Source organism: Narcine bancroftii, chromosome 2 (genome assembly GCF_036971445.1).
Source record: "Narcine bancroftii isolate sNarBan1 chromosome 2, sNarBan1.hap1, whole genome shotgun sequence".
Lineage (NCBI taxonomy): Eukaryota > Metazoa > Chordata > Chondrichthyes > Torpediniformes > Narcinidae > Narcine > Narcine bancroftii.
The window spans coordinates 318,329,201-318,343,082 of NC_091470.1; the positions used below are offsets into that span (position 1 = coordinate 318,329,201).

The window sequence follows — 13,882 nt, forward strand, 5'->3', positions numbered from 1 at the left end:
GAGAGGGTGTCAAGGGCACTGAAGGGTTCTTAATCATGTCAGACCTCGAGTTGGATTGGAGTTGGTGTGGCTGTGGAACCTGCGAAAGCACTGGAGGAGAATCCACACACACTCAGTGAGTCTGGAGGATTCTTGCTTCTCTTTCTCTGGTTGTAAGAGACGCTGAGCAAATTTCTTCTGATGACACATCTGTCTGCCTTGCAGCAGACGAAAGGACATTTTGTGCAATATTACACTGTTTTGAATTATGTGACAATAAAGGAATCTTGAATCTGGCCTCACCAATGTCTTATACAACTTTACCACAACATACCAACTCCTAAACTCAGTCCTTTGATTTATGAAGGCCAATGTGCCAAAAGCTCTCTTTATAACCCTATCTACCTATGCACCTCTTCCAGGGAATTATGTATCTGTATTCCCAAATCTCCCTGTTCTCTCTCACTATTCAGTGCCTTACCATTTACTGTGCACATCCCACATTAGTTGTCATTCCAAAATGCAACACTTCACACTGATCTGCATGAAATTCCATCTGCCATATTGTAACTCATTTTTCCAGCTGGTCCACGTCCTTCTGAAAATTTTGAAAGCCTTTCTCACTGTCCACTACACTGCCAATCTTTGTGTAATCTGCAAACCAGCTGATCCACTTTACCACATCATCATCCACATCATTGATATAGATGACAAACAACAATGGATCCAGCACAGATCCTTGAGACACACCACTAGTCACAGGCCTACAATCAGAGAGGCAATCATCCACTACCACTCTCTGGCTTTGCCCATAAAGCCAATCTCGAATCCAGTTCACTATCTCACCATGAATATCAAGCCACTGAACATTCCTAACATCCCATGTGGAACCTTGTCAAAGGCTTTGCTGAAGTCCAAAAAGACAACATCCATAGCTTTATTTCAACAACTTTTCTGGTAACTTCCTTGAAAAACTCCACAAGATTTATGAAATATGATCTACCACACACAAAGCCAATTTGACTATCCGTAATCAGTCCCTGACAATCCAAATACTTGCATGCCCAATCTTTTAGAACACCATTCAATGACTTGCTGACATCAGGCTCACTGTCCTAGAATTTTCTGGATTCATTTTGGAGCCTCTTTTAAGCAATGGAACAAAAATGGCCTACCCTCTAATCCTCCAGCACCTCATCTGTGGCTGACATTTTAAATACATCTGCCAGGATCCTTGCAATTTCAAGGGAATATCTCATTCAGCCTTGGGGATTTATCCACCCTTATTGATTTTAAAACAGCAAGCACCTTAATACTCTTTAATCATGTGCTGTGTCCTTTGCTGGCTCTATTTTTAAGTTACAAGATATAAAGACAATATTTTAATTCAACTTGAACAAAACTGATAAAGCAGCATACAAAATTGCAAACACTAATTATTCTCAATATTCCACACTCATTGTTAAATACAGGTTTACAATTAGGGCAGTTACAAAATGACATTTGTTAATCAGCAAGTCTCCCAAGAGTGAAATTCATCCAGGATTCCTCACATTACAAAATGAATGGTGCACACTTAAAGTTTGGAAAGGACTATAAACTTGTTGATTAAATCAAGTTAGTGGAGTCTGATTTACAAAAGCCAAGATTATCCTTTTTATAGGATGATTATTTAAAATGTATTTGTTTTTTTTTTAATTAAGAAACCAGTAAATATACTTTGGCAACTGGATGTGCTAAACAACATGAAGTTAATATGTAGATGAAGCAAGTAAATAAGGACATGTATAGAAGTCTTACTGTACTGTACTCAACCTTGGTGAGACCACAGAAAGACAAGTCTGATTCAGAAGAATGAGACGCAACCCAATTGAAAAATATTCCAATTCTAATGAGGATTCAGGAAGAAGATGCCAAAAGGTCATTACCTCTGGCTGAAGATCTGAAAATTAAAGAATAACAGCTGGCAAAACTAATAAGAGCTAGGATACCTGTGACAAGGATTTGATGGACACGGTGGGGTGGTTCCCTGAGCAGACTGTCCAGGTCATCTGACAGAATGCCACATTGCCAATGCTCACGAACAAGCACTAGGACTTGGTCTGGCTGGTGGTGAGAGGTGCCTTCCTTATCAAATCGTTCCTGTACAACCAGAACATCACCCATAATACACATTGTCCCTGAGATGACTGTGGTGGCATAGACACCTTTTTGCAGAATCCAAAATTGCCAAAGTGTGTGGAGAAGGATGCAAGAGTCCTTCTCAAAATTCATCCCCAGCAGCAGTTTGACAAAGGACTCTTCGATTTACAAGCTGTCTCTGGGGATGCACACAGAATTAAACATCCAGAATTGCTGGGTGATCATGGTGAAAAAAACACTTTGGTTAGCCCAAGAACAAAAAACCTGTTGGTCTTTCAGATGTCGATGCTGGAATGCTTCTGACTGGAACATTCCAGGCTGCAGGAGTACATGCTGAGGGACACGAGGCTTGGTGCAGCCAAAGTGAGGGCACTGTGGGGGAGGACCCACAGTGTAGAGTTTATTGTGAATAAAATGTATTTTTGTTATTTTAAAAATGATTCTTTATTCAAAGGGTTATGAATCATTGGATTTCTATACTCATAGCTTCTAAGGAAGCTTATTGCTGAGAATATTTCAAGAATTAATTCTCAGAATTTAGAGGAATCAAGGGATAAAGAAGTCTCACAGGAGAGTCAAGTTAAAGAATCAGGTGTGGCCCTGTTGGAAGTAAAGGATCAAATATAATATTTAATGAGTACTTAGTCACCTGGGACCTCACTCTATGCCAGGGGTGGCTAAACTTGCTTAAAAGAAGAGCCATAACATAAACTTCAGATGTTTGAGAGCCGCAAGACATGAACAATTACACATACATTTTTACTCTTATATTGTTACAAACATTTTATATACATAACATATTGGTTCACTTGCATCCTTCTTTTGAGCAAACATTAGCATTACTTTATATCGCTGACAAATCTAGAAATCTTGTTCTGATGTTACCTGTCTTATTTCAAATCCTACTTGCATGTTGATTTGAAAAAGAATGATGTATTTTATACTTATTTTTGGATTGGACCCACCACTGTCAAATCGGTTTATTGTGATATCAATGCATATCACTATAAACTGCCTTTTGCAAAGGTAAATTTAATTAAATAAACAATATTTTAGTAAAAAAACCTTTTGTAATGTTTGATCTTGTATTATCAAAATTATTGCATTATTCGATTCTGCAGAAAGCTCGTCTGTTTTATCAGGCATATCCATTTACTTGATGAGGATCTCAACAAATGACTGCGAAGTAAACTCATCCCCTTCTCTTAGCCTCCAGTACTTTGACGTTAATTATGCCACAGACCAGCCCTGCTTGCAGTGTGGGAAAGGTATAGAAGTGAAGCCCCATCAATGTTTTGTTTTACTGGTCCTGCACTGCAAACGATTGGCAGATACCTTACCTTCAGACCACAAGCGATTCCACGCCTGCCACCTTCCCACTTGGTTTCTATTTGTTTTTGGGTCTGCTGTCTCTTTAAGATTTTTTTCCCCTCTGCACCGGTTACCAATGAAACCTGGATGAAATATGAATGTTTATGCAATTAATGCTGCAGTTTATAACCAAAGTCATTTATTAAAGTGTATAAATGTATTTTTGTGTTTGAGGTGCATTTTTAATTGTTGTTTCACCCACATCTTGAACATGCGCATTATTGCCACAGCAGTGTATTTATTTTTTGGGGGGGCTTTAATAGCATTTGCAACTACATCTTCCATGAGCCACGCGATATGCCAAAGTGTAGCATGTGGCTCGTGACCTGTGGTTTGGCCACACCTGATCTATTCCTTCTCTTATTTCTAGTGTTTTATATTGATCACCTCAATTTAAAGACACAGATGTAAAATTGAGAAGAGACAATAGGAAATTATAGGTAAGGATAGCTTTCAATGAAGGATATTCTTTGGGCAGAAGGTTCAGAAGCCTCAAATTTAGTCCTTCTAGATTCAAGGACTGTTTACATACCTCAGGAGATTGACAACAGGAGCCACCTTACCTACCTGACTTACATTCCCCGGGCCAGTCCTACTCCACATGGACACGAGGATGCACAAGTCTGACCCTTTGGTTGAGAGGGTCCAGTTGCCTCACATGAACCCACAGTACGCTGATGTGGCATTCCCAGACAGGCACGAGGTCATGGCATCTATCTGGGACCTGGCACACATGGGAGCATCTTGCTCACCACCCCCCCCAAACCAGCCGACAGGTATGTCCCCTCCTAGCTCTCCAGGGCCTAATGTCCCAACCCCCACCACCCCAGCCAACCTGACATCTCACACACACACACACACACACACACACACACACACACACACACACACACACACACACACACACACACACACACACACACACACACACACCCAGCCCAGCCAAGTACCCCACCGAGCCAACCGGATGGATTAGCTGAAACTGATAGAGACCGCTACAGACCCCTGGACAGGGACTCTCGCCAGTCACAATGCCAAAGAAAACTGACTGAACATGAGGGTCGGTTGACCACACCACACATGCTGGGACTTTCTTTTAAGAGGGGGTGAATGCGGTGAAACCACCACTTTTGTACCTATTCCTTATGTGTAAATTGCATGACCTAGTTGACCCTGCTCTCAATGGCCGGCTCGTGACTCCTCCCCTTTCTTCATGCCACAAACCTGCCCCCAGTTCGAGTCCGGGTCAGCGTGAGCGACCAACACAGGGATGCTGTCCATCTCTTGCAAATCAAAGCCTTCAGTTTCGATGATTTCAGTCTTTGTGCAACTGATCATGCATCAAGGCTCAGGCCCGAAACGTCAGTAATATATCTTTACCTCCTATGGAGGCTGCGAGTCCTGATGAGTTCCCCCCACCATCTCTTATGTTTTTATTACAATCACACCATCTGCAGACTTTTGTGTTGCACTGCTCTCAGGCCAGGACCAGGATCTCCCAGATACATATCAGGGCATGCAGTTCTGATGCCTCCAATTTACTTAAAATATTTTCCCCCTCATTTCTTTATCTCGGTCTCACTATCTCTGGGAAGCATTTAATTTAAATGATATCCTTCTTGATCCCAGAGGAGATGGGGATCCACAGCATCTGGTGTAAGCAACTAAATTTTACATGTCCAAACTTGTCCAAAAAAAAATTGCCATTTGTACATCTGTTAGTTTGGTGGAAATTCATAGACATACCAGTGTCAGGAATTGCTTGACGAAGTCTTCAAGGCTATTTCAACAGACTATGTATTTAAAAAAAACCATGAATTCACTTTTAAAATGTGAACACTTTTGCACACATGGTTGTCAACTATCAGCGAAAATGTTACAACGTTCACCAAGAGTCGCACAGAAACTGCAATGAGGAATTTATGCGGAGTAAAGAATTCTAATTGTACAGGGCTTTTGCTTGGAAGTTCTCACCAACAGTAAATCCATGGCCCAGACTTGACATAACTTTCAAACAGAACAGTCAAAAGACGACTTCAAGGGGCGGGTTGCATTGGTAACAGGTTGCTCCAGTGTTCATCTCTGCAGTAACAGAACTTGGGACTCAAGAAACGATTCACCTTGCCTGAAATTCACTCCGCGTGAAACAAAGCTTCGAGATTCTTTACAGAGTACATTTGCTTTGTCACTGAACTCAAAGGATTACTTTATATATAGAGATATACCTCTGTCTAGAGATATAGACATCTTTGGGCAGAAGGTTCAGAAGCCTCAAATTTAGAGCTCGAGATATAGACATATTCATCTAAAATGAATGGGATCCTCGACAGCGGGGTTGTGGCTGAAACAAGCTCATTCTCATACCTCTGGTTGCAGAGAAACGGAAAGAATGGAAGATTTCCAGCGCTGATTTCAGTTTACTCGCACCGTGAGACGCTCTCCTCTCCACCTTCCGCCTTCACACTGCGACACGCCTTGCCTGCACACAGGAAAAGCTGTCAAGTGAAGTTGGTTGCTTGCATTTGCCCTAAAACGGACGCTGCAAAGCCTTGTTATCTTTCAAAGTGCGGCTTGAGACTTGGAATTTCCACCTCAGAGCGCCCCGGGTCCTAGAGCCCGGACGCATCCTGCGCTCTCTTTCAGTGAGGGGAAACGGACATTTCACTTCAAAGCAATTTTTAAAATGTTTTAATGATCTCTATTGAAAAAAAATTCAAATTTATCCCATCACTTAAATTTAATGAAGGGTAAAACAGAACCCGAACTTATTTTACTTACCGTTTCCCCCGAATGAAGTTGAAAAGTGGTAAAAATGCAAAGATTACTGAACTTGTAAAAATTTAAGAGTGCTGATGTGGGGAATATGACCAAAATTATTTATTAAACATTTAGCATGAATACCTTCTTTTGTGCTAATTAGCCTCAGTTAAGTGCAGACACAAGGACGAATACAGCGTATGGTTGATCTGACTCATTAACCTGCTGAGTAGTTCCAACATTTTCTATGTTTATTCCTGGTAATTCAATGCAGTTTTAATTACTCAATTTTTAAAAAATATATTTTCAGGGCTGGCCTTAATCAAGTGTCATAAATAGCCACTGAGAGAGAAGGCAGAAATTCACCTGTTCTGACCAAAGCAAGTTACATTTGCCTGGCTTTAGCAATATCTTTCAAACCATGGCCCTGTCCAAATTTATTTTAAACGTTGTAATTATACCTACCTCCATTACTTATGGCAGTTCATTCCGCGTACTCTCCGCCCTCAGTGTGAAAATTTTACCTCTCAGATCCCCATATAAGACCGTCCCGAATAAACCGTCTGAAATCCAGGAGAAACTCATTCATCTGCTGAACAGTCAGCAAATGGTACCTGAATAACCCACTGGGCTGTTTAAGGCAAACAGCAGCATTGCATTTAAGAAACACCCAGACACTTACATGAAGGTAATGTTAGTCGAGTGAAACAAAAAAAATGACTGGAAGTATTTGTATTGGGTGTAATGGTCTACTCTTGTGTAAAATTTAAGTCAATAGAGATTTTGGTACTGAAACTGAATCTCAGTTTTGATTTTGAGTAATTAAACCAAATAATAAACGTGTGTAAATCTTTTATTTTGCGATGTGTGACTTGCGATAAGCGACCATTAACGTGATTGATAACTTGCAGCATGGATGAAGATTGTCAAAGGAGCAAATTGTTGCTTCACTCTTTTCATACATATTTGGAGATTGATATAAAATTTTACTTAAATAAACATTCTAGCAAACAGCTGGAACTTTTCTCCAACTGTGTAAATTCAGATCTTTACTGTGACAGAATTTCTGTTTGTTTCTTAAGCCTTTGTATCTTCATAATGTTAATTTACTTTTTTTAAAAACTTTTGATTAAGAATTCACAAAGTGAGTGAACATTTCCAACCATTAGAACATGGAACATTGCTGCACAATGCAGGCTCTTCGAACCACAATGTTCTGCCAACCTATATAGATATACTCAAAACACTAAACCTTCCCAACCCCACACCCATGACCCTCTTTTTCTTCCATCCATGTGCTTGTCTAAGAATCTTTTAAATATCCCTATTGTGCCAGCCTCCACCACCACCCCTGCCAAGACATCCTGTGTGGCCTCTACTTGCTGTGTAAAACACCTGACGTCTCCCCTAAACCTTGCTCCCCTCACCTAGTACAGATGTCCTCTGGTGTTTGATCTTATTGTATTTCAGATTTCCGCTATCCACAGTATTTTAGATGGTAAATCTTCTTCCTGTTATACTTCCCCACCCCCCCACGTATGATCATGACCAAGTTCTTTCACTTGGTGTAATTCCGCCCCCCCCCCCCCCTTTGGCGTTTAATCTCTCTCTCTCATTTTAGATTCTATTGCAGGTGAGCAATGTTGTCCCTCTTTTTCTTCTGTATCCTAAAACCCGTCTCTATCTTTGCCCACTTCCGACCAGCGTTTCTCGCTTCTCTGTCCATTTGTCCCCTTTCACTTTAGAATCCCAATAGCTCGGCTTTGGAGGCACATTCTGTTCTGCTCTGTGATTTGATAACATTTTACCAATTCAGCCTGTGGTCCTTCTGTGTATTCCCCTTTTTTTAAAAAAAGCCTACCATGTACATTGAAAAACGCTCAATAAAGGCTAAACCTATGCGGAGATTAATGATGAAGATTATTCTACGTGTCAAATACGACCTGATAGGTCGTAAAAGCTTGTTTGGAAGCTTCAAACGTGTCCTATCGACATAAAAGAAGCAGGGCATTGAGACCGCGAGGAAGTCTTTCCTCAGTTCACTAGCGAGATGCATTGCATCATTTGAGTCACTACTGAAGCCAGTTAGTGACTACAACGTTTTGGACGTCGTCGAAAAGTCTGACCTTTTGGTTGCAAAGCATTCGTGGTTCATAACAAAACGTCTCTTGTATGAATGCAGATGCTGCAGGAAACAATGCGTGATGCAAAACAAAAAAGTCAGTGCTTGAAGAACACGGAACAGATTAGTGGATTTAGAATGAATTTTCATCCCATGACTTCATAAATAGAGTCAGAAATGCAACGAATAGGAATATTATGTGCAGGGAGTAGTTTTGATTTACACTTTAAAAGCGCCGATTTAGAAGTATAGCCAAATGAATGGAAATTAAGTCTGCTCTGCCTCCAATTAGATCAAAGCGAACCCGCACTTTAACCCTATTCAGCCCATCGAACAGAGAGAGAGAGCGATTGTCCAATGAGCTGACAGTGCAGGCATCTTTTTTTTGATACTGCTTTCCTCTGAAGAAGTTTAACTCATTTGAGAGGTGAAGCTGGTCTCGGTAAACAGCAAATTGTAGCTTGTTTTATGCACATTCATGCAGCGGGGCTACTTTTTTAAAAAAAATAATTTTTCACACTATGAACCATACTAGCCAAAGTACGCACAAACATTTCCCCCTTGGATATACACAATGTCATTTTCTACCCTTTTTCCCCCTCCCTTTCCTCCCTCCTTCACACCCCCCCCCCCCCCACCCACTCAAATGCATTAAACCCATTAAACAGTCATCACACAATGAAAATAAACAAGAAATTTGTGTCTTCTACTTTTACATACTGGGTCAGTTCATTTCGTCTTCTTCTCCTTCTGTCATTTTAGGCGGTGGAGGTCCACGGTAGGATTTCTCTGTTGTGTTCCATGTACGGATCCCAAATTTATTCGAATACTGTGATGTTATTTCTTAAATTATATGTTATTTTTTCCAATGGAATACATTTTTATTCATTTCTATGTACCATTGCTGTATTCTCAGCGGGCTACTTGAAGTATCAGAAATCCCTACTGTGGCGTCCACTGCTGTAAATGCCTGCAATCATCTCACTGCACATGATAAATCTTGGTAGTCTAAACATAAAGCAACGGTGGAGTGAAGGTTCATATATACAGGCCTCAGAATAGTTCCCTCCATTGACGATAAGAATTGGGACATAATTTTACGAGGCCACATTGGGTGTTTGGTGCCCAGCTCTGGTCACCACACTAAAGGAAGGGCATGAGTTGGTGCAGAAAAAAAATCACAAGGATGTTGTACACAAAACTGCTGGAGAAATTCAACAGATCATGTGGCATCCATGAGAAGAAATAGGCAGTTTGAGCCCTTCTTCAGGTATTCTGAAAATCAAATAAAAAGATTAGGGTGGGGGGGGGGGGGTGGGAAGCACCATGCAGATATATACCTGAAGAAGGGCTCAAGCCTGAAACTTTCTCTGCCTATTTCTTTCCATGGATGCTGCATGGTCTGCTAAGTTTCTCCAGCACTTTTGTGCACTGCTCTAAACTCCAGCATCTGCAGATTTCTTGTTTACCTTCACAAGGACATTAACTGTATAGGAGGACTTGAGTTGTAAAGAGAGATTAAATAGGCTGGTTGTGGTAAACCACTGTTATACTATGATTGGCTGCTGCCGCCTGGACATACCACCCAAGTCCGAGGCTACCCATAGCCCCTTGCATGCTCCCCATTCCACTCTGCCTTAATCAGTCAATGAGGTTCATGGCTGTTCCAGTCTATAGTTAATAAAAGCCTAATAGTTTCACATTTCCAGTCTTTTGTGATTATTGATGGTGCATCACTGGGTTAGTTTTCCAAGGAGCAAAGAAGGCTGAGAAGAAAGGTGATAGAGGTGTATAACATTGGAGAGTCATAGGCAAGGTAGATATCATTACTCAGTAAATGTTTTAGAAGAAGTATGAGCATTTCTTCTCCTGCTCCATCAGCCAGCCTCATAATTGGAACATCAGTGTGCAAAACCTAAGAAGGAGGCTTGCTGGATCTTTACCTCTTGAAGGTCTTCCTTGACATCCATCCCCCATCGACTGCAAGAGGAGCACATTCTGCTGTCCGGTACCACCCTCTTTCCTATTAGCCTTCTGGTCTTTCTGTCAGTGACAGGTACCAGTAGGATCAGAGTAAATAATCCTCTTGAGCTGAGGTTCCAAACCCAGATCCTATAAATTGCAAAGACTGCCTCCTAAATTAATGGTGAGAAGATATCCCCATAATCTAGTCTTGATTAGGAGCCAACACAAAGGACTTGACCAGATATTAAGTTCTTTGACTTGGCTCCCAATCAAGACTGTCTTGGGAATATTGTTCGTCCTGATTGTTCAAACATGCTTTCCAGTCCTTTGCTTTGTGGTTTATGATTCCTGGGATGAAGAATCAACTTTGTCTACCAGTGTAATACTTCTGATGTTTGCACAGAAGTTGAACTACTTCTAAATAAAGGCTTGGTCTCACGAACCTGTTGAAGTGTGCAGATGTGTCTCCATTGACCCAAGTGGTGTTAAGCTGACCCCAAATAGAAAATAAAATTCTGAACAAAGACAGGACAAAGAAAACAAGGACAAAATCTAAAGCTGGTAGAAAGAACAATTTCAGTAGGGAAACACTTCACTTCTATAGCTTCAAGACTTAGCCAGTGTGGTAGAGCTGATGCAAACCACTAGTTAGCCACAGAAAGGATGGCCAGGATACAGTTTACCAAGAAGTATTTAAGAATCTGCAGATTTCTGGAAAGAGCTCTTGTGGACAGATGAAACTAAGATGAACCTAGATCAGTGTGATGGCAAGAGTGAAGTGTGGAGGGATAAAGGAGCTGCCCAAGATCCAAAGCATATCACTTTGCTATGGTTTGCTAGCCTCTGTATTTCTGTTCTTGAAGTCTTCTGGCGACAGTAGTCATTGACATATCCACACCTGGCTCCTGAAGAGTGGTTCTAATCTGTCGGACAGGTTTTTGGGGATTTTTATTCATTATAATGAGCGACATCATACTGTAACCAGCAGCAGAGACCTTCTTTGGAATATCAGTCCCTTGGGGATTACAGGGCTCACCAGTACACTCTTTCTTCTTAATGATGTTCCAATCTGTTGATTTTAGTAATCCTAAGGGTTGGGTGATGTCTCTTAATGTTCTTGTTTTTCAGCCTCTTAATGGGTTCTTTGACTTTCATTGGCACAAGTCTGGTCCTTATGATGAAAAATAGCAACTGCAGACTCCAAAGGTGATGAAAAGCTTAGAAGCGAGCCTGGCTCTCTTATACCTGCACCAATGAAGCAATTAAATATACCAGAGTACTCACAAACCTTTGTGAAACAAAATGTCCCAAACATTATGGTGCCCTGAAATGAGGAGACGATGTATAAAAAGTGCTGTAATTTCAACATGGTTAAACCAAAATGTTTACAAATAATCTTGAATAAAATCTGGAATGTGCACTTTATTGTTTAATTCCATTAGGGACTAACCAGATGTTGATTGGTCAAATTGCCTCCTGTACTGTATCAAATCAGCTATTCTGCCTTTTGGATCCATAGTTGAAAATTTGAAAGTGAAGTCTATTCTTTAGTGTCATTTAGTTACATTTACAGTATATCTTGTTTATATGATTCACACAGCAAATCCAAAAGGGAAACTATTTTGGCCATAGTCATTAGTCTGTGATAAAAGATGCCAAACACATGTCAGATAAATGTCAGATATGGATTAACCATTTGATTATAAAATTTAATCATAAATCTTTTTGACAGTGTGAATAGAAATAGAATGAGGTGGAGGATTAACAAGTGGCTGAAGGGGTGGAGTAAGGGGCAGGGTTTTAAGTTTCTGGATAACTGGGACCTTTTTTGGGGGAGATGTGACCTGTACAGTAAGGACGGGTTACACTTAAATCCCAGGGGGACCAGAATCCTGGCAGAGGTATTTGCTAGGGCTACTCAGGATCCTTTAAACTAGAATGGTTGGGGGGAGGGAACAAAATAGTACAGAGCAGTAAGGAGAAGGTTAGAATGCAAACAAAGAAAGTTTGTAGTAAGTATTTGAATATGGATGGGCAGGTGATAGAGAAGGGAATTGCTCTGGAAGAAGATGAAGGGCAATTGGCAGGAAAAGTAAATAATGTTGTTGTTAAAGATGAGGGAAAACAGGGATTAAAAATTGGGAAATCTCTGAAATTCATATATTTTAATGCCAGGAGTATTGTAAAAAAGGTGGATGAGCTGAAGGTGTGGATTGATACTTGGAAGTATGATGTGGTAGCGATTAGTGAGACATGATTGCAGGAGGGACGTGATTGCCAACTGAATATCCCTGGGTTTTGTTGTTTTAGGTGTGATAGAGTCAGAGGGGCAAGAGGAGGTGGGGTTGCATTGCTTGTCAGGGAAAATATTACAGCGGTGCCTAGGAAGGATAGATTAGAGGGCACATCCACGGAGGCTATTTGGGTGGAACTGAGGAGTAGGAAAGGAGAGGTTACACTTGTAGGGGTGTATTATAGACCACCCGGAGGGGACCGAGACCTAGAGGAGCAAATCTGTAGGGAGATAGTAGATATTTGTGATAAGCACAGGGTTGTAATTATGGGAGATTTTAATTTTCCACATATAGATTGGGAAACACATTCTGTGAAAGGACTGGATGGGTTAGAGTTTGTGAAATGTGTGCAAGATAGTTTTTTACAACAATATGTAGAGGTGCCGACCAGAGAAGGAGCAGTGTTAGATCTACTGTTGGCAAATGGGATGGGTCAAGTGATGGAGGTTAGTGTTGGCGAGCACTTCGGGTCCAGTGATCATAATGCCATCAGCTTCAATGTCATTATGGAAAGAGAGAAGTCAGGGCCAAGGGTTGAGGTTTTTGATTGGGGAAAAGCTAGATTTGAGGAGATGCGAAAGGACTTGCAGGGTGTGCATTGGGACAATTTGTTTTATGGGCAGGATGTAGTAGAGAGATGGAAGTCTTTTAAAGATCAGATTTTGAGAGTGCAAAAGCTTTATGTTCCTGTTAGGTTAAAAGGAGGGGCAAAAGGTTTGAGAGAGCCGTGGTTTTCAAGGAATATTGGAAACTTGGTTCAAAGAAAAAGGGAGGCGTACATTAGATATAAGAAGCATGGAGTTAAGGAGTTGTTTGAAAGATACATTGAATGTAAGAGGAATCTTAAGAGAGGAATTAGGAAAGCTAAAAGAAGGTACAAGGAAACTATGGCAAGCAGGGTGAAAACTAATCCAAAAGAGTTCTACAAATATGTTAATGGTAAGAGGAAAGCTAGAGACAAAATTGGTCCCTTAGAAAATCAGAGCGGAAAACTGTGTGTGGAGCCTAGAGAAATGGGGGAGATATTGAACAGTTTCTTTTCTTCAGTATTCACTAAGGAGGAGGATATTGGGAGATGTGAGATAAAAAAAGCAAATTGGGTAAATATGGGGAATATAGAGATTACAAAAGGTGTAGTTTTAAGGCTTTTGAAGAATATAAAGGTGGATAAGTCTCCGGGACCAGACGGGATCTTCCCCAGGACATTGAGAGAAGTGAAGGAGGAAATAGCAGAGGCTCTGGCGGTAATTTT

At 40.9% G+C, this 13,882-nt stretch overlaps 1 protein-coding gene across 3 annotated transcripts in view; it reads right to left on the bottom strand.

Annotated features, from left to right (window-relative positions):
* The window catches only part of LOC138755569 (transmembrane protein 71-like), a 55,555-nt gene extending 49,518 nt beyond the window's left edge, over positions 1-6,037 (bottom strand). Inside the window, exons 1-2 of one of the 3 annotated variants that reach the window (XM_069921779.1) lie at positions 5,857-6,036; positions 3,462-3,575 (exon numbers count right to left, since the gene is read on the bottom strand). The gene's annotated coding sequence lies outside the window, so the exon portion shown is untranslated. The other 2 variants (XM_069921780.1, XM_069921781.1) reach the window with 2 other exon arrangements.
* Positions 6,038-13,882: the final 7,845 nt, after the last annotated feature.